Source organism: Staurois parvus, unplaced genomic scaffold (assembly GCF_062004578.1).
Source record: "Staurois parvus isolate SC_StPar_1 unplaced genomic scaffold, SC_StPar_1.0 ptg000338l, whole genome shotgun sequence".
Taxonomy (NCBI): Eukaryota; Metazoa; Chordata; class Amphibia; order Anura; family Ranidae; genus Staurois; species Staurois parvus.
In genome coordinates, this window is record NW_028318134.1 from 1043223 (window position 1) to 1070309 (window position 27087).

General features: G+C 45.2%; 1 long non-coding RNA gene across 2 annotated transcripts; it reads left to right on the top strand.

Annotated features, from left to right (window-relative positions):
* The first annotated feature begins 200 nt into the window (after positions 1-200).
* LOC149457032 (uncharacterized) lies at positions 201-26793 on the top strand. 2 transcript variants are annotated; one of them, XR_016313758.1, is made up of 3 exons: positions 201-291; positions 21590-21682; positions 24178-26793. It is a non-coding gene; the product is annotated as an uncharacterized LOC149457032 (long non-coding RNA). The 2 variants fall into 2 exon arrangements; XR_016313759.1 differs by lacking the exon at positions 201-291 and adding an exon at positions 16848-16910.
* Positions 26794-27087: the final 294 nt, after the last annotated feature.

Sequence of the window (27087 nt, forward strand, 5' to 3'; positions counted from 1 at the left end):
TACTTTATTACCATGTTATTGCCTGTTGAGTCTTTGTTGAGCAATCCCCGTGTCACCATTGAAAGCATTTAACAGCTGAGCCGGCTGAAAAAGAAAACCCCGGCTCTGACTTTTGCTTTCCCTTTCCTATAAATGTTTCGCTCGCATGCAGCAATATCGTATTTAAAGTCCTTGCAGTCCTTTAAATGTGACACATCACTTCCTTTATCTGTTAGAACTTCTCAGCCAGCGAGCGTCTCCTTGTATTGTCAGTTCTGTCGCAGGATACATCGATCACCATCCTCACCGCTGGTAAGAGTTCCATTCTGATCCAATGAGTAGATGGATAACAGAGCGAGTTCTGAACGTTCCTGTGATGTGTGGCTGCAGAAGGATCTGCGTTTAGGCTAGGTTCACATCTATGCAGGTTGCAGTTGGTGCCTTATCCTGGCTCATTTTGCAGTGCGTTTTGCATTTTTGAGCACACATTTTTGCCATGTTTTGTGCTTCTTTTTTGTGCTTTTTTTTTTTGCTAAAGGAAAAGTATGACAGTTCTGTTCATGTTGTGTGACTTTGATGCGACTTTACGATCTCTGGCGCTCAAGTAGCATCAAAGTAGTGCAGGAAACTTTATGTGACCAAAGCTACATGTTAGGTTTAAGGGCTAGGTTTACAAGCTTGGGTTAGGGTTAAATGTTAGGGTTAAGGGCTAGGGTTAGGGTAAGGGGTAGGGTTAAGGGCTAGGGTTAGGGTAAGGGGGTAGGGTTAGGGTTAAGGGCTAGGTTTACAAGCTTGGGTTAGGGTTAAATGTTAGGGTTAAGGGCTAGGGATAGGGTAAGGGGTAGGGTTAAGGGCTAGGGTTAGGGTAAGGGGGTAGGGTTAGGGTTAAGGGCTAGGTTTACAAGCTTGGGTTAGGGTTAAAGTTTAGGGTTAAGGGCTAGGGTAAGGGGTAGGGTTAGGGTTAAGGGCTAGGGTTAGGGGTAGGGTTAGGGTTAAGGGCTAGGTTTACAAGCTTGGGTTAGAGTTAAATGTTAGGGTAAGGGGGTAGGGGTTAATGTTAGGGTTAAGGGCTAGGGTTAGGGTAAGGGGGTAGGGTTAGGGTTAAGGGCTAGGGTTATAGTAAGGGGATAGGGTTAGGGGTAATGTTAGGGTTAAAAACTAGGGTTTGGGTTAAATGCTAGTGTTAAGAACTACAGTTACAAGCTAGGTTTATCATAAAATGTTAGGGTTAGAGTTAAGAGATAGGGTTAGGGGTTAATGTTAGGGTTAGGCACCAGGGCTAGGGTTAGGGTAGGGGGAAGGGGTTAATGTTAGGGTTAAAGGCTAGGATTAGGGTAAGGGGGTAGGGGGTTAATGTTAAGGTTAAGGGCTAAGGTTAGGGTAAGGGGGTAGGGGTTATTAGGGTTAAGGGCTAGGGTTAAGGGGTTAATGTTAGGGTTATAATAAGGGGATAGGGTTAGGGGTTAATGTTAAGAACTAGGGTTAGGGTTAAGGGTTGGGGTTAAATGTTAGGGTTAAGAACTAGGGTTACAAGCTAGGGTTATCATAAAATGTTAGGGTTAGAGGTTAATGTTAGGGTTAAGCACTAGGGTTAGGGTTAAGGGCTAGAGTTAACAGCTAGGGTTTGGGTTAAATGTTAGGGTTAGGCATAAGGGCTAGGGTTAGGGTAAGGGGGTAGGGGCTAGGGTAACGGTTAAGGTGTAGGGTTAAGGGCTAGGGTTACGGGTTAATGTTAGGGTTAAGAACTAGCGTTAGGGTTAAGGGCTAGGGTTAAATGTTAGGGTTAAGAACTTGGGTTAGAAGCTAGGGTTATCATAAAATGTTAGGGTTAGAGTTAAGAGCTAGGGTTAGGGGTTATTGTTAGGGTTAAACACTAGGGTTAGGGTTAAGGGCTAGAGTTAACAGCTAGGGCTAGGGTTAAATGTTAGGGTTAGGCATAAGGGCTAGGGTTAGGGGTTAATGTTAGGGTTGTCGACTAGAGTAAGGGGGTAGGGTTAGGGAATCATGTTAGGATTAGGAACTAGGGTTAGGGTTAAGAGGGTAGGGGTTAATGTTAGGGTTAAGGGGTAAGGTTAGGGTAAAGGGCTAGAGTTGAGAGCTAGGGTTAAATGTTAGGGTTAGGCATAAGGGTTGGGTTAGGGTTAGGGTTAAATGTTAGGGTTAGGCATAAGGGTTGGGTTAGGGTTAGGGTTAAATGTTAGGGTTAGGCATAAGGGTTGGGTTAGGGTTAGGGTTAAATGTTAGGGTTAGGCACAAGGGCTAGGGTAAAATGTTAATGTTAGGGTTAAGGGATAGGATTTGAGTTAAGGGTTAGGGTAGTCATTAGGGTTAGTGGTAATTTTTCGGGTTAGCGTTTCAACGTGAACAATTTCCCCTAACCCTAACCTGTAACCCTAATCCTAACATTTTACCCTAGTCCTTAACCCAATCTATAACAACTTTGGTCACATAAAGGTTCCTGCATTACTTTGGTGCTCTTTTGATGCTACTTGAGTGCCAGAGAGTGTAAAGTTGCACTACATGAACAAAACTGTCATACTTTTCTAATTAGCAAAAAAAAAAAAAAATAGCAAAATGCACCCAAAGGTATAAAAAAACACAACACTTGCGTTTTTGGTGCGGGTCCACTGAAGTCTATTACATGCAAAACGCAATCTGCTGCGGGGAAAAAAAGTCCCTGACCCTTTCCATGAAAAGGTGTGGCTCAAAACACACAGATGTAACTAGATCAATAGGAAATCATGTTAAATGGACTGCAGTGCGTTTCTGCAAACTGGAAAAAGAGGTGAAATCTGCATAAGTGTGACCCGAGGGTTAGATTCGATCTGCAGATAACACGACTCAGGGCCTTTAAATCATAACGTCACCATCGGAACGGCAATCCTAGCATGTTGTAAAAGCCGGACACAGATGATGAGTTGTAGGCGGCAATAAAACCACAAAGTTGTATATAATAGATTGTAAATTTTCCACTTTTTGGAATGCCGAGAAATCCGTGATGCGACTTTCTATAAATAGCTACATTGATGCTTTTGTATAAAATAAGCAACACAAGCCGTTAATAAAAGTCGCTTGTTTCTGCGCGGTGTTTAGATTTCAGAGACTTTGGCATAAACTTCTTTCTCCCTGAAGTTTCCTTTCTGCAATCACTCCAATCCTTAAAGGGTAACTCCACTTTCGTGGGAAAAAAAAAAGACAAATAAAAAAATAAAAAATATATCATGTATACAATTGCGACTCGAGTCATATTGTAATTGAATGTTGTTAAAAATGACCTTTCCTTTTCAATCTGCAGCTGATGTAATTTTCAGTAAAATGCAATATGGCTACCTGGAGGTGTTGTGTACACAGATGGTATGCAGAACGTCCCCTGAAAAGGTCATTTCCTGCTTGTGTGATTGGCTTACTGATTTTCCCAGAAGTCTGCACTAAGATACAAGTCAGATTGTGGGCATCCCCTGCAACAAAAATATCGTTTTTGGTGAGATACTCCCAAAGGGAAATCATGTTTGAGTCCCCGGTCACACTGGGTGCGACTTGGCATGTGATTGGCGTGCCATATGACTTGAAAAAAAAGTCGCACCCTGCCATTACAGCATTCATATCAGCGCAGTTCTGACTTGGTCAGAGCCACACTGATTTCTAAAGCAGTGCATGCATTTGCATAGACATCTGTGCCAGATGTTTTGAAAATCGCACCTCAAATGGGCACGTCATACGACTTTGAGATCGTGTGACTTCACTGTAAGTCGCACGATTTCAAAGTCGGGGTCGGTGTGACTGGGGTGATGGATAATTGTAAAATCGCTCTCATTCACATTCACTCTGCACCAGGGGCGGACTGGCAACTCATGGGGCCCCTGGGCAATAGAGGATCATGGGGCCCGAGTGCCGGAATGGCCCCTGCTGTACACATGGACACAAACAAACAGCTCTTCCTTCAGAATACCAAAAGGTAGCAATTTGCTACAAATTTCATAAAATCCCCGCAATGTACAGAGATCACCTGGAGGGGAGGAGTTTTTTCTCAACAAAAGTGGAGTTATTCTTTAAAGCTGTGGCAAATATTGTATAAAATGCTCCGGCTACGTGGGCTGGTGGTGGCCAATGTTCCTCGTGACAGTAAGCCCATCAGGTTCTTGGGCATGCTCACCAATGCCTGGGACCAGGCGGGCAGGGCCGGGACAAGGGGTGGGCAGGACGGGCGGCTGCCCTGGGCGCAATGATTTACTGTATGGATTGGGGGCGCCAGTGAGCTCACTCTGATACAAGGCATTTTGACAAGCGGATGACTGCTGGGGGTAGCATCCCCTAAGCCTGCACATAATGAAGGGTGGGGTGCAGTTTAGCTTCTTTGCCCCGGGTGCCGGATGATCCGACACTGCAGGCTGGAACTGCTGCAATCATGTGAACAGTCTAACATTAAGGCAGTCTCCCGAATTACAGATTTAGCTGACACTGCAAGTAGTATAAAGCTGAATCTCTTTTCCAAGAGCTGTCCCTTTCCTCCACTTTTCAGCGCTGCATTTGTGTTGCATTCGGAGTAGCAGCTGAGCCGCACTACCTCCGCCAGCCAGGGTACCTCTGATACCTCACTCCCAGTAAGGCAGTGTTTCTCAACTCCAGTCCTCATGGACCCCCAACAGGTCATGTTTTCAGGATTTCCATTATTTTGCACAGGTGATTTGATCAGTTTCACTGCCTGTTTCATCTGAGGGAAATCCTGAAAACATGACCTGTTGGGGGTCCATGAGGACTGGAGTTGAGAAACACTGCAGTAAGGCGAGGTTCACACCTATGCAAGTTGCGTTTGAGCCGTTTATGCATTGCGTTTTTGCACCTGCATTTTAGCCACATTTTTATGTGTTCTTTTTCCCATTTTTTAATTTTTCTTTTTTGCTATGCAGATATAAAACACAGCAAAAACGCATAAAAAAAGCACTACATGCTTTTCTGCAGTGTTTCCATTGACGTCTACAGAACCAAAGAGTTCTGATTGAAAATCAAATGTCCTTCTGTAGCAGGGCAAAAAAAAAAGGTCTTGCATCCCGATCCCCCTCTACAAAAGTCAGCTTGCTTGCAAAGCTGCCGCCACCCAGTGTCTCTCTAGAGAGCAACATGCTCTGGCTTTCCAAAGGTCTGTGAGGTTTAAGCCTACAGGGGTAGGCAACCTGCGGCTCTCTAGCTGTTGTGGAACTACATTTCCCATGAGGCATTGCAAAGATTACAAAACTGACAGTTACAGCTAGGAATCCCGTAGTGTGTCCTATATTCAATTACTACTAAAGGCAAAACTTTTTTTTTCCGCTTTAGATAGGATGGAGGTGGATTAGACCCCCTGTCAGGTTTTAATTGCTGTCTGTGCCCCCCCCGTTAGGGAGAGTCACTCTCTGTATTTCCCCTGTTTACAGTTATCTTCACAATTGAAAGTGAAAGTAAATCCAAAATTTGGGGTTGTCACCAGAACAGAAGCAGAGGTAGAATCTTCCAATGGGGACACTGGTTTTACTCTCACTTTAGAGGGATTTCCTCTCACTTCCTGTTTCAGGTATGGGACAGGAAGTGAAGGGAAATCTCTCTTATGCATGTACAGTATGTTTTCTTATGTATTTTGCTGTGATTTCAACCAGCCGAGTTGCACCCATTAAGTTCACATGAATGTTCTCAATATATTCAGATTAGAAGGCTGAAGATGGACCACGTTGTCTCTTTCCTCTTATGGCCTTTCCAGTTCCTGGTAAACTCTGGAAAATGGCTGGGTGAGCTAAACATTACTGTCAATGTTCTGCATTAGCTGCAAAATACCCGTCTATGGGCTCCAACCTCCGAGATCTCAATGTTGGGGGATCGGGTTAAGGACTAGTTTAGGAGTTGGGTTAGGATTTGGCTTGTTGGGGTTTGAAGTGTAGTAGTTAGGCACTGTATTATAGGAGGAGGTCCTATGCCCTCCTAACCAGAAGCATCCAGTAATTCTTTAGGTGTTTCATACAAAACAATGGAGAATAGTGTGGAAGTACAGCAACAGTGAGTATAAATAGTTCTGGGTGGGAACTGAATGGACAAAAAGACTGTTCAAGCCTCAAGTTGATGGTGAGGACCTCTCTGAAGAGTGCTAACCTTCTCTTAGAGAAGTCATGATAGAGGAAAAATGTGAAGTGGGGACCTCGCTGTAGGTGCTAACCTTCTTTTGAGAAAATCATGATATAGGTAGAATAGTGGGGGGGGGGGGGGGGGGGGGGCTCTCTGAATGGGAAGTTGGGGGGGGGGATGTGATGAACCCAATGCTGGACTATAACAGGTAGCAATGCCCCCCTTTCTGCCACTACTTTCATGTTATTGATTCAGCTGCTTAGCATCAAGGCACACTACCTGCTGCACCAAAAGAAGGAAGAGAGGACAGAGAGGGGTACAGTGGCCTATTACTCAAACCTTGATGAAGTCATGAGAGAGGCTGAATTTGAAGTGGGGACTTCTCTGTGCTAACCAGGGCGGACTGACCATTCGAGCACTCGGGCACTGGTCAGTAGGGGGCCCCATGAGACGCCCCTGGTACCTTTCATTGGCTTTTTTCATAGGCTTTTTTGGGTATGGGTGAGGACACAGGGGCCCCATGATCCCCTATTGCCCGGGGGCCCCATGAGTTGTCAGTCCACCCTGGTACTAACCTTCTCCTGATGAAATCATGATAGAGGCAGAATTTGAAGTGGAGACCTCTCTGAGCTAACCTTCTCCTAATGAAGTCATAATAGATGTATAAATATAAATGGGTACCTCTCTGAAGGGTGCTAACCATCTCTTCAGGGATTCACGACAGAGGTGGAATTTGAAGTTGGGATCTCTCTGAAGAATGCTAACCTTCTCTTGAAAAGGTCATTACAGAGGTGACATTTGAAGTGGGGACCTCTTTAAAGGCTGATAAATATCTCTTGAGGAAGTCATGATAGAGGTGAAATTTGAGGCGGGGACATCTCTGAAGGGTGCAAACCTTCTTTTGTTGAAGTCATGATCAAATTTGAAGTAAGGACCTCTATAAAGGGTACTAACCTTCTCCTGATGAACTCCTGATGGAGGCAGAATTTGACGTGGGGACCTCTCTGAGGGGTGCTAACCTTCTCCTGATGAGGTCTGGATAGTAGCGGTATCTGAGCTAGGGTCTTCTTGGATGGGTGCTAACCTTCTCTTTATGATGTCATAATAGAGGCAGAATTAGAAGTGCGGGCCTCTCTGAAGGGTGCCAACCTTCTCTTGGTGAAGTCATGATACAGGCAGAATTTGAAGTTAGGACCTCCATAAAGGGTACTAACCTTCTCTTGATGAACTCACTATGGAGGCAAAATTTGATGTGGGGACCTCTCTAAAGGTTGCTAACCTTCTCTTGATGAGGTCTTAATAGTAGTGGTATTTAAGATAAGGGTCTTCTTGGATGGGTGCTAACCTTCTCTTGATAATGTCATAATAGAAGCAAAATTAGAAGTGGGGACCTCTCTGAAGGGTGCTGACTTTCTCTTGATGACGCCATGATGGAGGCAGAATTTGAGGTGAAAGGTGCAAGAGTACAGTTCCAATTTAAAGCCGTAAAACATTTTTTTATTTTAAGCTCACAAGGTGTGTCCATTCAGAGATGAGGAACAGGCAGATGGCGAAAACGAAAAGACTAATGACAACTGCTGCCTGGTCTTCCTTGGCATCTTCGGCACGGGAGTTCCGGTCAGCAGCCTCTACTACGTCCCAACACAAAATAACCCAGTTTGAACCACACGTTCCTTGACATTGTGTCTATTCCTAGCAGAGACAGAGGACAAATATGTCTACCTTTGGGCACATTTGCAAATGTTCGCTGTATCTTCTCTCTTGTCTGGAAAATACCACCACGTGTAGAATTTTAATAAGCTTCGGGCAATCAACAGGATGTGGCTTCTCATGCATCGCCTTTCTATGCTACAATATGAAGACAAAGCTGAAGTTTACCTCGAAGATAAATTTAATCTTTAGATTTCTTTTTAAAAAAGAAACAGTTGGTCGGCAATAGATATATATATAAAAGATGTTACAGCTGTAAAACATCTTAAAAAAAGACGAGGCACCTCCAAGTCATAATTAAAAGTGGAAAGAGTAGAAAGATGATTGTAAATGTTGGGGAAGGAGATGTCAGACAGTTTGAGCCATCTGGAGGATATCCCGGTTGAATTTCTGAGGTTCTTATATCAAAACAATGTAGATATGGAGATGGCCTTTTTAATTAGCAGTTCCAGGAAATGAGTGAACAAATTTAAAGAGCTTGTTGGGTAGGTGCAGTTACCAATGTATTGAAGACCTTGCAAAACAGTACAACAGCCTGGCGGGGAAGCTCAGTCACCTGACCAGGAACTGACATTCAATGGAGTGGAGAGTTAGCGGTAGTAGGCCTGAACTGAAGGCAACCCTTGCCAAGGGGAGAGTGGGATGGAAGGTTCAAGGAGCCTGTCCGGTCCAACCCAACAGGGAGCTTGCTAAAGTGCAGACATAGGCCCTGAGCTTTCCCTCCTGCTCCAGAACCTCTCCCTGCCGCTAGTGCCACCAGGGGCGGACTGACCATTTGGAAACTCGGGCACTGCCCGAGAGCCCGGGGTCAGTAGGGGGGTTCATGAGATGCCCCCGGTACCTTTTTCATAGGCTTTTTTGAGTTTGGGCAAGGACATAGGGGCCCCATGATCTCCTATTGCCCGGGGGGCCCCATTAGTTGTCAGTCCACCCCTGCTAGCCACTTCACAAATTCGTGCCAAAACCTAGTGGCAAGGACTGAAAAAAACTCGGCCTGACCCAAGATGGCTACCAGGGTCACCTGGATGCAGCGTAGCCAACCAGAATGCTGCTCCAGGGAACCATAAGGGAACCCAGTTTCTCTTGACTTCTTTAAGACGAATGCCATCTACATTCGAAAAAATAGACTGCACTCGTCTACAAGCTGCCAATAATATCCATCAAATACGGCAGCTATACCTAAAGTAGAACTATAGGCACTTTTTTTTTTCATTTTGGATAGTGCAAGGGAAGGTTATAACCCTTTTTTTCGCCATCTGTGTCCCATTGCAGAAATTTCCCTTCACTTCCTGTCCCATAGCCAAACAGAAGTGAGAGGAAATCCCTGCAAATTAAGGAAATTTCTTGGGGACCCCCAGGCTATCGGAACTAGTGTCCCCATTGGAAGATTTCTCCTCTATTACTTTTCTGGGGACAACCCAAAATTTGGAATTTTCTTCTACTTTTACTTTCAATGATAATGGTAAACAGGACAAATAGAGAGGGGGAATCTCCCTAACGGGGGCACAGACAGCAACGAAAACTGACAGACATTTTAATCCCTCTCTATGCTATAGAAAACTATATATAAAAAAGATGCCTTTAGTTATATTTTAAGCCAGGGGTGTCAAACTCAATTTCATGGCGGGCCACATCAGCAATATGGTTGCCCTCAAAAGGGCCAGTTGTACCTGTAGATGTTCCAAACACCCCACCCTCTCCTACATCCAGGGGCACCCCTAGGGTTGGTGTCACCCGGTGCTATAACACTTGGTGATACCCCCTCCGACGATCCCCGCAGAATGGATCAGATCTGCGGAGTGAGCATAATGGATCGGATCCACAGATCTGATCCATCCTGCGGGAATTGTCGGCTTGCCTTAAACTTACCTTTCCGTGGAACTGGTCAGGTGTCATCCCGTGCGATAGGTGTCACTCTGTGCGGCGCGCACCCCCTGCACCTGCCTAGGGACGCTCCTGCTTACATCACAATACACCCCCCCTCCCCCTTACCGTTGTTGCTGGGAAAAAGTTGGAGGAGGAGCTAGGAAGCAGAAGGTGCAGAGTCTGGAGGAGGACCAGAGGGCTGGAGCAGGGGAGGACTGACCATTTGGAAACTCGGGCACTGCCCGAGGGCCCGGGGTCAGTAGGGGGCCCCATGAGATGCCCCTGGTACCTTTTTCATAGGCTTTTTTGAGTTTGGGCAAGGACACAGGGGCCCCATGATCCCCTATTGCCCGGGGGCCCCATGAGTTGTCAGTCCGCCCCTGGGCTGGAGTCTACTGAATGCCTAGACCAGGGGAGTTAGAGATGAGGGGGTGCTGCAGCTGGAGGATCTATAGGAGTTCTGTTCTCCTCTCTGCTGCCAACTGCTGAGACCAGGGGTGGGGGTTGCAGAGATGAGCCTCTCGCAGGTGCAGTTTTTCAGGCTAATTACTCTAAAATATAAAGTTAGTTTAGTTAGAATACATACTGTATATATGACATATTCATTGCTTCATCTTTCTTATTGGTATTTCTGTTTTTTGTCATTGCTATTTTTATTACGTGTCCTCAATATATTAAAGTGTTACTAAACCCTGGACCCTGCATTCACTATATCTGATCTCCCAGGAACTTACATTCACTATATCTGGTCTCCCCGGACCCCGCATTCATTATATCTAGTCTCCCCAGACCCTGCATTCACTATATCTGGTCTCCCAGGACCCTACATTCATTATATCTGGTCTCCCCGGACCCTGCATTCACTATATCTGGTCTCCCAGGACCCTACATTCATTATATCTGGTCTCCCCAGACCCTGCATTCACTATATCTGGTCTCCCAGGACCCTACATTCATTATATCTGGTCTCCCCGGACCCTGCATTCACTATATCCGCTCTCCCTGGACCCTACATTCACTAAATCTGCTCTCCCCGGACCCTGCATTCACTATATCCGGTCTCCCCGGACCCTACATTCACTATATCTGGTCTCCCTGGACCCTGCATTCACTATATCTGGTCTCCCCGGACCCTACATTCACTATATCTGGTCTCCCCGGACCCCGCATTCACTATATCCGGTCTCCCCGGACCCTGCATTCATTATATCTGGTCTCCCCGGACCCCGCATTCACTATATCCACTCTCCCCGGACCCTGCATTCATTATATCCGGTCTCCCCGGACCCTGCATTCATTTTATCTGCTCTCCCTGGACCTTGCATTCATTATATCTGGTCTCCCCAGACCCTGCATTCACTATATCCGCTCTCCCCGGACCCTGCATTTACTATATCTGCTCTCCCCGGACCCTGCATTCACTATATCCGCTCTCCCCGGACCCTGCATTCACTATATCCACTCTCCCGGACCCTGCATTCACTATATCTGCTCTCCCAGGACCCTGCATTCATTATATCCGCTCTCCCGGACCCCGCATTCACTATATCTGCTCTCCCGGACCCTGCATTCACTATATCTGCTCTCCCAGGACCCTGCATTCATTATATCCGCTCTCCCGGACCCTGCATTCACTATATCTGCTCTCCCAGGACCCTGCATTCACTATATCCGCTCTCCCGGACCCCGCATTCACTATATCTGCTCTCCGGACCCTGCATTCACTATATCTGCTCTCCCCGGACCCTGCATTCATTATATCTGGTCTTCCCAGACTCTGCATTCACTATATCCGCTGTATCCTCAAAGTGATGAATGAAAAGAAAAGAAAGTGCAGCTTTCACGGAGAAATAGAATGATAATATCTCAATGCTGTAGCCTCATAAAATAAATGAATTCATGAAATAAACAGTGACTGTGGTGAATGTGCACAAAAATGATAGAACAGGATAAACTCTCCAACGCTCCAGGGATCAAATGCCAAAAGAAAGTCAGGGGAACTGGGACCAAAATCGCCTTTGGATGGACTTTCGGAGATGCTGCCCTCCTCAGATAGGAAAATCAACAACTAAAAAAAATGCAAACGGCAGGTGCACCCCCCTAGTGCATTATCCAAGGTTTATTAACCCCTCGCCCCGGCACTTATACCCCCTTCCTGCCCAGGCCAATTTCCAGCTTTCAGCACTGTCACACTTTGAGTGACAATTGCGCGGTCATGCAACACTGTACCCATATGACATTTTTATCATTTTTTTGTGACAAACCAAAAACCACTGAAAATTTTGAAAAGAAAATTTTTTTCTTAGTTTTTGTAATACAATTTTACAAAAGTGATTTTTCTCCTTCACTGATGTGCACTAATGAGGCTGCAGTGATGAGCACTGATAGGCTGCACTGATTGACACTGATAGGTGGCACTAATGGGCACTGATGAGGAGGCACTGGTAGGTGGCACTGATGGGCATTGACAGGCATCACTGATGGGCACTGAAAGGCAGCACTGATACATGGCACTGATATATGGCACTGATAGGCGGCACTAATAGGCGGCACTGACTGGCACTGTTAGGTGGCACTGACTGGCACTGATAGGCGGCACTGATGCGCAATGATAGGCGGCACTGACTGGCACTGATAGGCGACACTGACTGGCACTGATTGGCAGCACTGATAGGTGGCACTGATTGGCATTGATAGGTGGCACTGACTGGCACTGATGGGTGACACTGAAAGGCAGCTCAGATGGGCACTGATATGTGGCATTGATGTGCACTGGTAGGCACTGGCACGTGGCACTGATGAGCACTGACACAAGGCACTGATGGACACTGACAGGTGGCACTGCTGGGGCTACACTGATCATCAGGGCACACTGATCATCAGTGCCCTGATGATCAGTGTACATGTCCCCTCCTCGGAAAACCGATTACCGTCTCTCCTCTCCTCTGTCAGCGTGACAGCTCGAGAGGAGAGAAATGCCGATAACCGGCATTTCCCTGTTTACATGTGATCAGCTGTGATTGGACACAGCTGATCACATGACCGAACTGACATCTTCGGCTCTTTCCGTGATCGGTGATCTGCTGTGTCCGAGGGACCGCCGATCACCGCGTTGCGCTGCGTGCTCCCTGAGCCGCGCATGCGCAGTGAGAATGGGAGGACGTCATATGACGTCCTCCCAGAACGAGAGAACCACCTTGTGCCCATCATTGGACTATAGGGCGGGTGGGAGGTGGTTAAAGGTAAAAAGGGATGAAAACATACTAACATGGCATAAAGGTAAAGCTTAGTAGGGCGGTAGAGATGGCCATAACAATGGCGGGGTGTCCGACTGTCAGTGTGGTTAGCTAGCTGACATGTTTCAGGGACAAATCCCTTTTCTTCAGAGCTGATCATGACCAGCTCTGAGGAAAGGGGTTCGTCCCCGAAACACATCAGCTTTACATTTATGCCATGTTTGTGAGTAGCCCCCCTTGGTTTTTTTATCTCTCTATGAAAGGAGGAGAGAGATACATTGTATCATTATATACATCCTATTATACATTGTATCATTATATACATCCTATTATACATTGTATCATTATATACATTCCATTATACATTGTATCATTATATACATTCCATTATACATTGTATCATTATATACATTCCATTATACATTGTATCATCATATACATTCCATTATACATTGTATCATTATATACATTCTATTATACATTGTATCATTATATACATCCTATTATACATTGTATCATTATATACATCCTATTATACATTGTATCATTCTATACATGCCATTATACATTGTATCATTAGATACATCCTATTATACATTGTATCATTACTTACATTCCATTATACATTGTATCATTATATACATTCTGTTATACATTGTATCATTATATACATCCCATTATACATTGTATCATTATATACATCCTTTTATACAGTGTATCATTATATACATTCTATTATACATTGTATCATTATATACATCCCGTTGTACATTGTATCATTATATACATTCCATTATACATTATATACATCCTATTATACATTGTATCATTATATACATTCCATTATACATTGTATCATTATATACATTATAATATACATTGTATCATTATATACATTCCATTATACATTGTATCATTATATACATTCCATTATACATTGTTTCATTATATACATTCTATTATACATTGTATCATTATATACATTCCATTATACATTGTATCATTATTCATTATACACATCATAATATACATTGTATCATTATATACATTCCATTATACATTGTATCATTATATACATTCCATTATACATTGTATCATAATATACATTGTATCATTATATACATCATATTATACATTGTATCATTATATACATTCTATTATACATTGTATCATTATATACATTCCATTATACATTGTATCATTATATACATCATAATATACATTGTATCATTATATACAGTTGCAAGAAAAAGTATGTGAACCCCTTGGGATTACGTGGAGTTTTGCATGAATTGGGCATAAAATGTGCTCTGAACGTCATCTAAGTCACAACAATAGAAGAACACAGTCTGCTGAACATAATACTACACAAACATTAGATGTTGCCATGGTTTAATTGCACATAACATGTAAACATTCACAGTGCAGGGAGGAAAAAGTATGTGAACCTTTGGACTTTGCTGCCAAAGGAGGTTGACCCTCCTTTGGCAGCAATAACCTCAACCAAACGTTTCCTGTAGTTGCAGATCAGACCTGCACAATGATCTGGAGTAATTTTGGACCACTCCTCTTCACAAAACTGTTTCAGTGTAGCAATATTCTTGGGATGTCTGGTGTGAATCGTTCTCTTAAGGTCATGCCACAGCATTTCAATCGGGTTGAGGTCAGGACTCTGACTGGGTCACTCCAGAAGGCGTATTCTGTGCTGTTGCAGCCATTGTTTTGTTGAATTAGTTGTATGCTTTGGGTCATTGTCCTGTTGCATCACCCATCCTCTGCGGAGCTTCAGTTGGCGGACAGATGGTCGTACGTTTTCCTGCAAAATGTCTTGATAAACTCTGGAATTCATTTTCCCATCAATGACAACAATCCGTCCAGGCCCTGAGGCAGCAAAGCAGCCCCAAACCATGATGCTCCCTCCGCCATGTTTTACAGTGGGGATGAGGTTTGATGTTGGTGTGCTGTGCCTTTTTTTCTCCACACATAGTGTTGTGTGTTCTTCCCAAACAACTCAATCTTGGTTTCATCTGTCCACAGTATATTCTGCCAGTAGTGCTGTGGAACATCCAGGTGCTCTTTTGCAAACTTCAAACATGCTGCAATCTTCTTTTTGGACAGCAATGGCTTCCTCCGTGGTGTCCTCCCATGTACTCCATTCTTGTTTAATGTTTTCCTTATTGTAGATGTGTCAACAAAAATGTTAGCATGTGCCAGAGATTTCTGTAGGTCTTTAGCCGACACTCTGGGATTCTTCTTTACCTCATGCAGCATTCTGCGCTGTGCTCTTGCAGTCATTTTTACAGGACGACCACGCCTAGGGAGAGTAGCAACAGTGCCAAACTTTCTCCATTTGTAGACAGTCTGTCTTACCGTGGACACATGAACATCAAGGCTTTTGGAGATACTTTTGTAACCCTTTCCAGCTTCATGCAAGTCAACAATTCTTGATCGTAGGTCTTCTGAGAGCTCTTTTCTGCGAGGCATGGTTCACATCAGACAGTGCTTCTTGAAACCAGTAAACCCAAAACAGGTGTGTGTTTTTTAAGGGCAGGACAGCTGTCAGCAACACATCCAATATCATCACACTGATTGGAGTCAAGGTTGGCTCACTCCTGGCTCCAATTAGCTCTGGGAGAAGTCATTAAGCTAGGGCCTCACATACTTTTTCCTCCCTGCACTGTGAATGTTTACATGTTATGTGCAATTAAACCATGGCAACATCTAATGTTTGTGTAGTATTATGTTCAGCAGACTGTGTTCTTCTATTGTTGTGACTTAGATGACGTTCAGAGCACATTTTATGCCCAATTCATGCAAAACTCCACGTAATCCCAAGGGGTTCACATACTTTTTCTTGCAACTGTACATTCCGTTATACATTGTGTCTCTCTAATGCAGGCCATACATGGGTCGAACAATTTTTTCATCTGAAAATCGAAAACATCAGTAATCCAATGGCGCCATCATTGATTTCGAAAATCGGCCGACCGAGTCATAAAGTTCACTCCATATAACAGGTGAAACTTCTGTTCCTTCCAGGTCACGGCTCATGCGCATATTCTTTTCAGAAAAACGATCGTATGATTTGACCATCATTGAGCCGAAAGTCGGTAATTTTTCACAAATTTTCCAACCTGATACTTTGATACCATGCGTTTTGGTACTTTGATACCATGCGTTTTGGTTCGGTGATACCGTGATCCCATGCATTTTGGTGCGGTGATACTGTGATCCCATACATTTTGGTGCGGTAATACTGTGATCCCATACATTTTGGTGCGGTGATACTGTGATACCATGCGTTTTGGTTCGGTGATACTGTGATCCCATGCGTTTTGGTTCGGTGATACTGTGATCCCATGCGTTTTGGTTCGGTGATACTGTGATACCATGCGTTTTGGTTCGGTGATACTGTGATCCCATGCGTTTTGGTTCGGTGATACTGTGATCCCATGCGTTTTGGTTCGGTGATACTGTGATCCCATGCGTTTTGGTTCGGTGATACTGTGATCTCATGCGTTTTGGTTCGGTGATACTGTGATCCCATGCGTTTTGGTTCGGTGATACTGTGGTACCATGCGTTTTGGTGGTCGCACACACACCCACATTGGCTAGACGCATGGCAGTGCCATTAGGAAATGAATGTTCTGTAAGGGGTGTGACTGGCCTTCTGTTACTATAAAGAGAATTTTGTTGATTTTACGGCAAAAGGAAAAGGAATGCAGAAGAAAATTCTTTCCTTGAGTTAGTGGGGTGATTGCATTGTATGGCAAGTCATTGCTTGTCGAAGGTTTGCACGCGTTCTGCTCATTACTCAACATAAAGATAAGAGAGAGAAACCCCCGTCTCTGACTTTCCCTTTCCTATACACATCCCGCCCGCTCACATGCGGCAACCTCCTATTTAAAGTCCCTGCAATAATAAAGCCCTTTAACTGTGACGTCTCACTTCCTTTCTGTGATAGAAGTTCTCCGGCAGCGACCGGCTCCCAGCGTTTTCAGGACACACTGAGCGTCGCCCGCACCCTCGGTAAGAGTTCCATTCCCATCCAATGAGTAGATGGAGAACGCCGCGACTTGTGAGCGTTTCAGGAATGATTGTGGCGTGTGTAGCCGAGAGGAATGTGCAAATATCGAGACGCAGGACCTTTAAATCAGAACCTCATCGTTTCCTATAGAAGGGAAAGTGTATGATGTTGTGAACGGCGGTCACGGGCGGCGAGTTATAGACGCCAATAAAAGAACAAAGTTGTATCCAATTGATGATACATTGTCACATCTCGGATTGGATGGCGGGGAATCGTGACGCCGCGCTCTATAAATAGCCAGGATGATACGTTTGTATGAAATAAGCAGAGCGAGCCGCTGATAAAAGTCTGCGGAATGTCTCTTTTCTGCACAGTGTCGGCATTTCCAAGACTTTGTTTGGCATAAAATTCTTCCTCGCTGAAGTTTTCTTTCTGCAAACTCATCGATCGTCCAAGCCGAAGCAAATATCGTCTGAATACCAACGGCCGGCCATACACACAACGATTGAGGGGTGATCAAGGGAGATCGAATAGATTCCTCCATACACACAATGATTGAGGGGTGATCAAGGGAGATCGAATAGATTCCTCCATACACACAACGATTGAGGGGTGATCAAGGGAGAGCGAATAGATTCCTCCATACATGGTAAAGGACGAGTCGCCCCTGACAGCTATTGTATTCCCATAGCCACAGCAACTGCGGCTGTATGAATACCTGAATTGTGATTGCATCCAGTGCCAGGACAAGGTCATCCAGTGCAGGACAAGGTCATCCAGTGCCCAGGAAAAAGGTCATCCAGTGCCCAGGAAAAGGTCATCCAGTGCCAGGACAAGGTCATCCAGTGCCAGGATAAGGTCATCCAGTGCCCAGGGCAAGGTCATCCAGTGCCAGGATAAGGTCATCCAGCATCCAGGGCAAGGTCTACCAGTGCCAGGACAAGATCATCCAGTGCCAGGACAAGGTCATCCAGTGCCAGGACAAGGTCATCCAGCATCCAGGGCAAGGTCTACCAGTGCCAGGACAAGATCATCCAGTGCCAGGACAAGGTCATCCAGTGCCAGGACAAGGTCATCCAGCATCCAGGGCAAGGTCTACCAGTGCCAGGACAAGGTCATCCAGTGCTAGGAAAAGATCATCCAGTGCCAGGACAAGGTCATCCAGTGCAGGACAAGGTCATCCAGTGCCCAGGAAAAGTTCATCCAGTGCCCAGGACAAGATCACCCAGTGCCCAGGAAAAGGTCATCCAGTGCCAGGACAAGGTCATCCAGTGCCAGGATAAGGTCATCCAGTGCCCAGGGCAAGGTCATCCAGTGCCAGGACAAGGTCATCCAGCATCCAGGGCAAGGTCTACCAGTGCCAGATCATCCAGTGCCAGGACAAGATCATCCAGTGCCAGGACAAGGTCATCCAGTGCTAGGAAAAGATCATCCAGTGCCAGGACAAGATCATCCAGCACCAGGACAAGGTCATCCAGTGCCAGGACAAGATCATCCAGTGTTAGGACAAGATCATCCAGTGCCAGGACAAGAACATCCAGTGCCAGGACAAGGTCATCCAGTGCTAGGAAAAGATCATCCAGTGCTAGGACAAGATCATCTAGTGCCAGGACAAGGTCACCCAGTGCCAGGATAAGGTCATCCAATGCCACGGCAAGGTCATCCAGTGGCAGGACAATGTCATCCAGTGTCCAGGGCAAGGTCATCTAGTGCCAGGACAAGGTCATCCAGTGCCAGGACAAGGTCATCCAGTGCCAGGGCAAGGTCATCCAGTGCCAGGGCATGGTCATCCAGTGCCAGGGCAAGGTCATCCAGTGCCAGGGCAAGGTCATCCAGTGCCAGGGCATGGTCATCCAGCATCCATGGCAAGGTCACCCAGCGTCCAGAACAAGTTCATCCAGTGCCAGGACAAGATCATCCAGGTCCAGGGAAAGGTCATCCAGGTCCAGGGAAAGGTCATCCAGTGCCAGGACAAAGTCACCCAGCGTCCAGGACAAGGTCATTCAGTGCCAGGACAAGATCATCCAGTGGTTTGACCACCCGTCCTGTCTCCTTGGTGCCGGCATCCTCAGTGTGGGCACCTGGCTGTGATAGCTTGCGGCTTCACAGCCGGGTACCCACTGCACATGTGCAAGAAGTGCTGCTCTTTGTGAATGGTCCCCCGTAGTCTTCAGGGACCTGTCATGTGTCCCAAAAAACTATGGGGAGAGAGGTGGGGAGGACAACTTCTGCTTCTGATCGCCTGGGAGCGGGTACCTGTCAATTTCGGGTAGCCCCCCCCCCCTCTCCTCAAAGGTTGCCAATCCTTAATGGGGAGCGGGGGAAACATATATTCTATTCAATAGGTATCCTTAACTCAAAAAATTCCTTCGGTTCCTCTCATCATCCTCAAAATCTCTTTTTTCGATCTGAATTCCTGTTGGTGGGTGGCTACGTTCTACGTTCGTGCTCCATGGTCACCCTGCATGTATGTATGTATATGCTCTGTCAACAGCAATGTCAACAGCAATGTCAACAGCAATGAAGCGTGACACAGAAATAAATCCTAGCCTGACAAACTCGAACCACAAATCAAATGTCCCTTTCTAGCACAGGAAGAGATCATCCTCATCCCCATCAAAAAATGAATTCTCACTTGCAAAGCTGCCACCACACAGCCTCTCTCTGGAGCGCAACATGCTCTGGCTTCCAAAAGATCCACGAGTGATAAAGGCAGCCCCCTCTAAAGGCAATCAAAGTAAAACCGCTTCAGCTCCGGAAGGTTTTACCCCCTTCATGAACAAGCCATTTTTTTTGCTATTTAGAACTGCGCTACTTTAACTGGTAACTTCTTGGTCATGCAGCACTGTACCCGAACAAACTTTATATTAGTTTTTTCCACAGAAATAGAGCTTTATTAATTTTCTTTATTATTATATACTTGAAAATGAAAAAAAAAAAAAAATTTTTTATTTCTCTGCTATAAAACTGATCCAATACAAAAAAAAAACCCACAATACATTTCTTTATAAATTTAGGACAAACTGTATTCTCAATGCATCGGGTAAAAAAGAAATCCCAATGGGTGTGTAATATTTGGTTTGTGTTAGTTATAGAGTCTACAAACTATGGTATATATAGTGGAATTATTTTTTTTAGCACTTGTCCCGCAGAGGATTTACCCCCCCCCCCCCCTCCTGACAAAGCCATTTTTTGGCGTTACTTTAACTGGCAATGCTGCACCCTAATTAAATTTACATCCTTTTTTTTCCCACAAATAGAGCTTTCTTTCAGTGGTATTTGATCACCTGTGCGTTTTTTGGGGATTTTTTTTATAAAAAAAACGAAGACTGACAATTTTGAGAAAAAAACTATATTCTTGGCTTTTTGCTATTAAACACGTCCAGTAAAAAAATTAAAAAAATCTAATTTTGTTATAAATTTAGGTCAAAATGTATTCTGCTCTGTGTCTTTGGTAAAAAAAAATCCTAATACATGTAAATTAATTGGTTTGCGTGAAATTTATAGCGTCTACAAATGGCGGTATAGATAATGGGATTTTTTTTTTTACTAGTGACTTATAGTGGGACTGCGGTGGGCATTCTGACACTGGGGGGGGGAACTGACTTGGTGTCACTGACATCCCCAGTGACACCTTTACAATGATCAGATCTAATGAAAAGCACCGACACTGTACTAATGGCACTGGGCAGGAAGGGGTTAACATCTGGGGGTGATCAAAGGGTTAACTGTGTGCTGTTTTGCCGTGTTTGTGCTTTCAACTGTAAGCATATTGCTTTGTATGGCTGTGCTATGCAGAACCATACAAAGCAGTGTGCAGGAGCTGACAGGGGAGAGATCTGTATTGTTTACACACAGTTCTCTCCCCCCCTTGATAATACTCAGCGATCACCAGGGGCTGGTGAGCAATCACCAGCCAGGACCCGGTGATTGACAGGTGCCGGCACGAATGGCGGTGCAGGTAGGGCGCGCACACGGTTCACCCCCTACACGTAAATGCAAAATCACGTATATATATGTGATTTTGCACACCCCTGCCGCCCTGTAGCAGTATTACAGAAAGTGGTTGATACCACCAATGATCAGCGACTTGTAGCGGGACTGTGATACTGCGTGGGCATTCTGACACTAACAGACACTGGGGGGGGGGGGGGGACTGACTAACTGCCACTGACATCTCCACTGATACTAATACAGTGATAATACTATACACCGTCTCTGTACTAACAATACTGGCTGGGAAGGGGTTAACATCCTGCGGTAATCAAGGGGTTAATTGTGTGCCTAACAAGTGTAATGTGCGGATTATGGGCTGCTTTTTACTAAATACCAATTTGTTCCTTCTCCCTGCTTTGCAGGGAGAAAAAACAAAGAGATCGTTCCCTCTGCACAGGGCCCTGTGTTCATTGTCAACTCAGGGCTCTGGGCAGCCAATCAGCAGATCCCAGCCAATGAATCATTGACAAACTGTGTACAATGATAGAAATGGAGGGGGAATCTTCCAATAGGGACACTAATTCCACTCTTACTTTGTAGGGATTTCCTGTTTCAGCTATGGGACAGGAAGTGAGGGGAAATCTCCCCTATGTATGCACGGTATGTTTTCTTATGTACTTTTCTGTGATTTCAACCTGAAGAGTTGCGCCTGTAACGCTCAAACAAATTTTCTTGATATTTTCAGATTTTCCACGGATTGGAAGGCTGAAGATGGACCGTGTTGTCTCTTTCCTGTTATGGCCTTTCCAGTTTCTGGAAAACTCTGGAAAATGGCTGGGTGAGCTAAACATTACTGTCAATATTCTGTAATAGCCGCCAAAGGCCTGTCTATGGGCTCCTACCACCGAGATCTCAATGCTTGGGTTGGGGGTTAGGAGTTGGATTAGGATTTAGCTTGTCTGGATTTGGACCATAGCAGGTAGGCCCTGTAAGAGGGACTTTGTGGTTGGCTAGTTTTGGAGCCAAAGCACAAGTCCCTACTTCTGCTAGAACACGATCCCACCTATTGAGGCCAACCCCTCCGCCATTTTGTGCCCTGTTCTTTGCTGTAGGTCTCCTCAGGTCATCCCCAGCCATAGACCTTTATATCCCAAAGAAGGACTGTCCACACAATAGATAGCTTCACTCAACATTTAGGGAATGGCAAGACAGTCACACCACTAGGACATACAGTCTGGAGTCACTTCACATATACAGTCAATCACATTAGGTGGATGGTCTGCAGTAGTCTCAGTGAAAGCATGCGCTGACCTCATAGCTCCCTATAGTCTCTCCTCTGCCCAGGGTCATCAGTACTCACAGGACTGTGTTCTCAGTAGACACCTCCTAGCTTGGTACACCTCTTGGGGGAACCCTCAGGGAAGCAGTCTCACACAGGGATCTCCAGCCTGGCTTAAAGGCCTGTTGCAATCCCCCCAAGTCACCACCTCTATAGGGGGCAGAATGTCTACAGCCAGGTCCTCCTGCACACAGGTCCACTCCACCCAGCATCCTGCCCTGTCCAAGGCCCACATATGTTGGCTGCATGCTCAGAGGTGTGAGGTGTTTGGTTCCCATGCCCCAGGAGTGCTGTGTCCCCTCCCCACTTAGCCTATATGTGGGTGCTGACCCCTGACATCACTTGTGGGAGGGCTCATCCTAAAAGGGCGTAACACCCTGCCGTACATGACACTATTCTGGTACAGAGCCACCTAGTATCAATGTTGTGAACTGCACCTGCCTACAGCCCCAGTACTGTTTCATAGGAAGAGTTCTTATCCCCCCACCCAGAAGCACCAAGTATATGTCAGATGGTCCATACAAAGCAATGGAGCAGAACAGTGGAGGGTATGGCAAAGGTGAGTGTAAATGGGTGGGGGGTGGGGATTGGATGACCAAGTGGGGATCGGATGAACAAACCTCAAATATAAAAAATTCAATGACAAAGTGGGTGAGGACTTCTCTCAAGGATGTTAACCCTCTCTTGGTGAAGTCATGATAGAGATGAAATTTGAATTGGGGACCTCTCTGAAGGTCTTGATAAAGTCATGATGGATCTGAAATTTGAAGCAAGGAACTCTCTGAAGGGTGCTAGCCTTTTCTCGATGAAGTCTTGATAGAGGCGGAATTTGAGGTGGGATCTTCTTGAATGGTGCTAACCTTTTCTTGAGGAAGCCATGATGGGAGTGGAATTTGAAGTAGGAACCTCTCTAAAGCGTGCTAACTTTCTCTTGAAGTCATGATAGAGGAGGAATTTGAAGTGGGTAATTATCTGAAGGATGGTAACCTTCTCTTGATGAAGTCATGATAGAGGTGGAGTTTGAGGTGGGGTCTTTTTCGATGGTGCTAACCTCCTCTTAATGCAATCATGATAGGGGTGGAATTTTAGGTGGGGACTTCTCTGAAGGGTGCTAACCTTCTTTTGATGAAGTCATGATAAGGGTGGAATTTGAAGTTGGGACCTCTCTGAGGGGTGCTAATCTTATCTTGATGAACCATGATAAGGGTCGAATTTGAAGTTGGGACCTCTCTGAAGGGTGCTTAATGACGTCATCATAGAGACTGAATTAAAAATGGGGACCGTATTGAAGGGGGCTAACCTTCTTTTAATGAAGTCATGAGAGAGGCGGAATTAAAAGTGAGGACTTCTCTGAAGGGTGCTAACCTCCTCTTAATGCAATCATGAAAGGGGTGGAATTTTAGGTGGGGACTTCTCTGAAGGGTGCTAACCTTCTCTTGATGAAGTCATGATAAGGGTGGAATTTGAAGCTGGGACCTCTCTGAGGGGTGCTAACCTTCTCTTGATGAAGCCATGATAAGGGTGGAATTTGAAGTTTGGATCTCTATGAAGGGAGCTTAATGAAGTCATGATAGAGACTGAATTTAAAATGGGCACCGTAATGAAGTCATGAGAGAGGCAGAATTCAAAGTGAGGACTTCTCTGAAGGGTACTAACCTCCTCTTGAGAAAATCATGATAGGGGTGGAATTTTAAGTGAGGATCTTTCTGAAGGTGCTAACCTTCGCTTCATGAAGTCATGATAGAGGCAGAATTTGAAGTGGGGACTTCTCGAAAGGGTGCTAACTTTCTCTTCATGAAGCCATGATAGGGTGGAATTTGAAGTTGGGACCTCTCTGAAAGGTGCTAAGCTCCTCCTGATGAAATCATGGACCTTGAAATGGGGTCTTCTCTAAAGGGTACTAACTTTTCTTATGATGACATCATGATAGAGGCAAAATTTGAAGTGTGGACTTCTGTGAAGGGTGCTAACCTCAAACCTTTGCTCTGTTTCAGCACGCCAGATCTGTCCAATCAGAGATGAGGAAAAGGCAGATGGAGAAGATGAAAAGACTGATGACAACTGCTGCCTGGACTTGCTTAGCTGCTTCGGCACAGGAGTTCCTCTCGGCAGCCTCTACTACGTACCAGCACGAAATAATGCAGATTGAACTGCACGTTTCTTGATACCATATTTATTGTACGTCATGGTGACTGAGGACAAGTTTGTCCACTTATGGGGGCATTTGTATAATGCCCCCATAACGCTGTATCACCAGCCTGCTAATAGAGCCACATATATTTTTGCACGCTTCTAGCAATCAACAGGATGTGGCTTTTCACACATCACCTTCCTATGCTGCAATATGAAGACAAAGCTGAAGTTTGGCAATGTAGTCTCTCCTGGGTGATGCACTTAATCTTTAGATTGCTTTAAAGAAAAAAAAAAAAAATGTCGGTAGTCGGTGATGGATATACAGTGTATAGGCACAATGTTAGAGCTGTAAGATTTTTTTTAAAAAAAAGATACGTTAGCCCCAAATCATACTTAGAACTGGAAAGATGGAAATGTTGGTGAAGATATCAAGCCATTGGATCCACCTGGTTGGCTTGGAGGCAGGGGTGGACTGACAACTTATGGGGCCCCCGGGCAATAGGGGATCATGGGGCCCCTGTGTCCTTGCCCAAACTCAAAAAAGCCTATGAAAAAGGTACCAGGGGCATCTCATGGGGCCCCCTACTGACCCCGGGCCCTCGGGCAGTGCCCAAGTTTCCAAATGGTCAGTCTGCCCCTGCTTGGAGGATATAAGGTTCCTATATGAAGGAATGTCCAAAAGCATAAAAACCTCGGAGGTGGTCTATTTAATTGGCTTAGAGGACAGTTCAAGGAAACGAGCGAACAATTTCAGATCTACCCGTGGAATCCAGAAAACATGGCAGGTGTGGCCGAGCCACTCAGGGTACTGTAATGTGGTCCTGTGCAGTCCACTGCAGAATATATGAACACAGCCTCATAGCGGGGCAGTAGGAGTGACATATTGAATCATGCACTTTGCAGCTGTCTCTCCTCCCACCCTCTCTCTCTTCTCTCTTTCTCCCCCCCCTCTCTCTCTCCTCCCCCCTCCCTCTCTCTCCCTCCATCTCCCCCCCTCTCTCTCTATGTCTCCCTCTCTTCCCTCTCTCTCTCTTCCATCTCCCTATCTCTCTCTTCCCTCTCTCTCTTCCATCTCCCTATCTCTCTCTTCCCTCTCTCTCTTCCATCTCCCTATCTCTCTCTTCCCTCTCTCTCTTCCATCTCCCCCTCTCTCTCTTCCCTCTCTCTCTCCCATTCTCTCTCTCTCCCTCCCCCCTCCCCCCCCCCTCTGTCTCTCTCTTTCCTCTCTCTCTCCTCACCCTCTCCCCTCTCTCTCATCCCCACCCCCCTGTCCCTCTCTCGTCCCTCTATCTCTCTATCTCTCTCTTTCCCCTCTCTCTTTTCCCCCTCCCCCCCATCTCTCTCTTCCTTCCCCCCCCTCTCTGATCTCTCTCTCCTCTCCCTCTCCCTCCCCCCCTCTCTCCTCCCCACCTCCCTCTCTCACCCCTCTCTCTCTCTTTCCCCTCTCTCCCCCTATTTCTCTCTCTCTACCCCCCCCCCCTCTCTCTCCTTTAAGCATTGCCAGTTATATTCAGCCTTCCAAGAAACATTTAAGAACTGACATTATTATTATTATACAGGATTTATATCGCACCAACAGTTTGCTCAGCGCTTTACAATATAAATGGAGACAATACAATTACAATACAATTCAATACAAGAGGGTCAGAGGGCCATGCTTGTAAGAGCTTACAATTTAACAGGGAGGGGCATTTGTAACAGGATCACCAACTGATGTGTAACAGGATCACCAACTGATGTGTAACAGGATCACCAACTGATGTGTTCCAGTATCACCAGCAGATGTGTTCTAGCACCACTAGCAGTTACATTCCAGGGCCATCAGATTAGTGGCAAAAATAATACAGACACTAAGTAAAAAAAAAAATATTAGTCTGCTGCAGGTAGAAGGAAATATTCCTCAGACGCCCCCCCTCCCCTTAGTGATCAGAATGCAATATTGAAACTTTGTAGCAAGTTAAAAGGATAAAGGCTGCAGCAGGGGCTGATCTGTGACATTTGGGAACACAGCCTGGTACACAGGCATCAGGATTTGCATGACTGTATCAGTCCAGCAAGTAAATAGTGACCCAGGGTGATGCCCAAGCAAACACAGCACCATCCTTCTGGAGAGACAGGCAGCTTAAGTAATTGTCACAGAGACAGGTTTTTGTTTTTTTGTGTTTATGTTTGTATGTTTACACCTTTTGTGTATTTTTTTTTCAAGTTTTTCAATCTACTCTAAAATATAAAATTAGCGTAGTTACAATGCATACTAGAATTTAACATATTAATTGTTTAAATTTTCTTGTACTATTCCTGTTTTTTTTTTTAATTACATGTTTTCAATGTATTCACAACAATTGGGTCGGTGGCTTTTGTGCTATTTTTATCAATTACAATGTTAGATTTTTTTTATCTTGCTATGACAGATTTTGTTTGTAACTTTCCCTGATTGTATTCCTAAAAAAAAGAAATAAAATTTTTATGACATTGTTTCCATGTGCAAAATCTTGTGACAATTTTTAGATATAGTTTATGGTAGGCCCTCTCTATATGAAAACTCGACTACAATAACATTTGTAGGCTGCCATTGCTAGCCTCATCCTGAAAATGCCTTTTGTCTGGCTGTCTCTGGATTAGATGCATTTCAATAGTCAGAACCCCCAGCCTGTATATTTGATCCAGTTCAGTAAAGCCGCTGGATAAGCATGACAGACAGACACAGACAGACAGACACAGACAGGCAGACGCAGACAGACACAGACAGACAGACACAGACAGGCAGACAG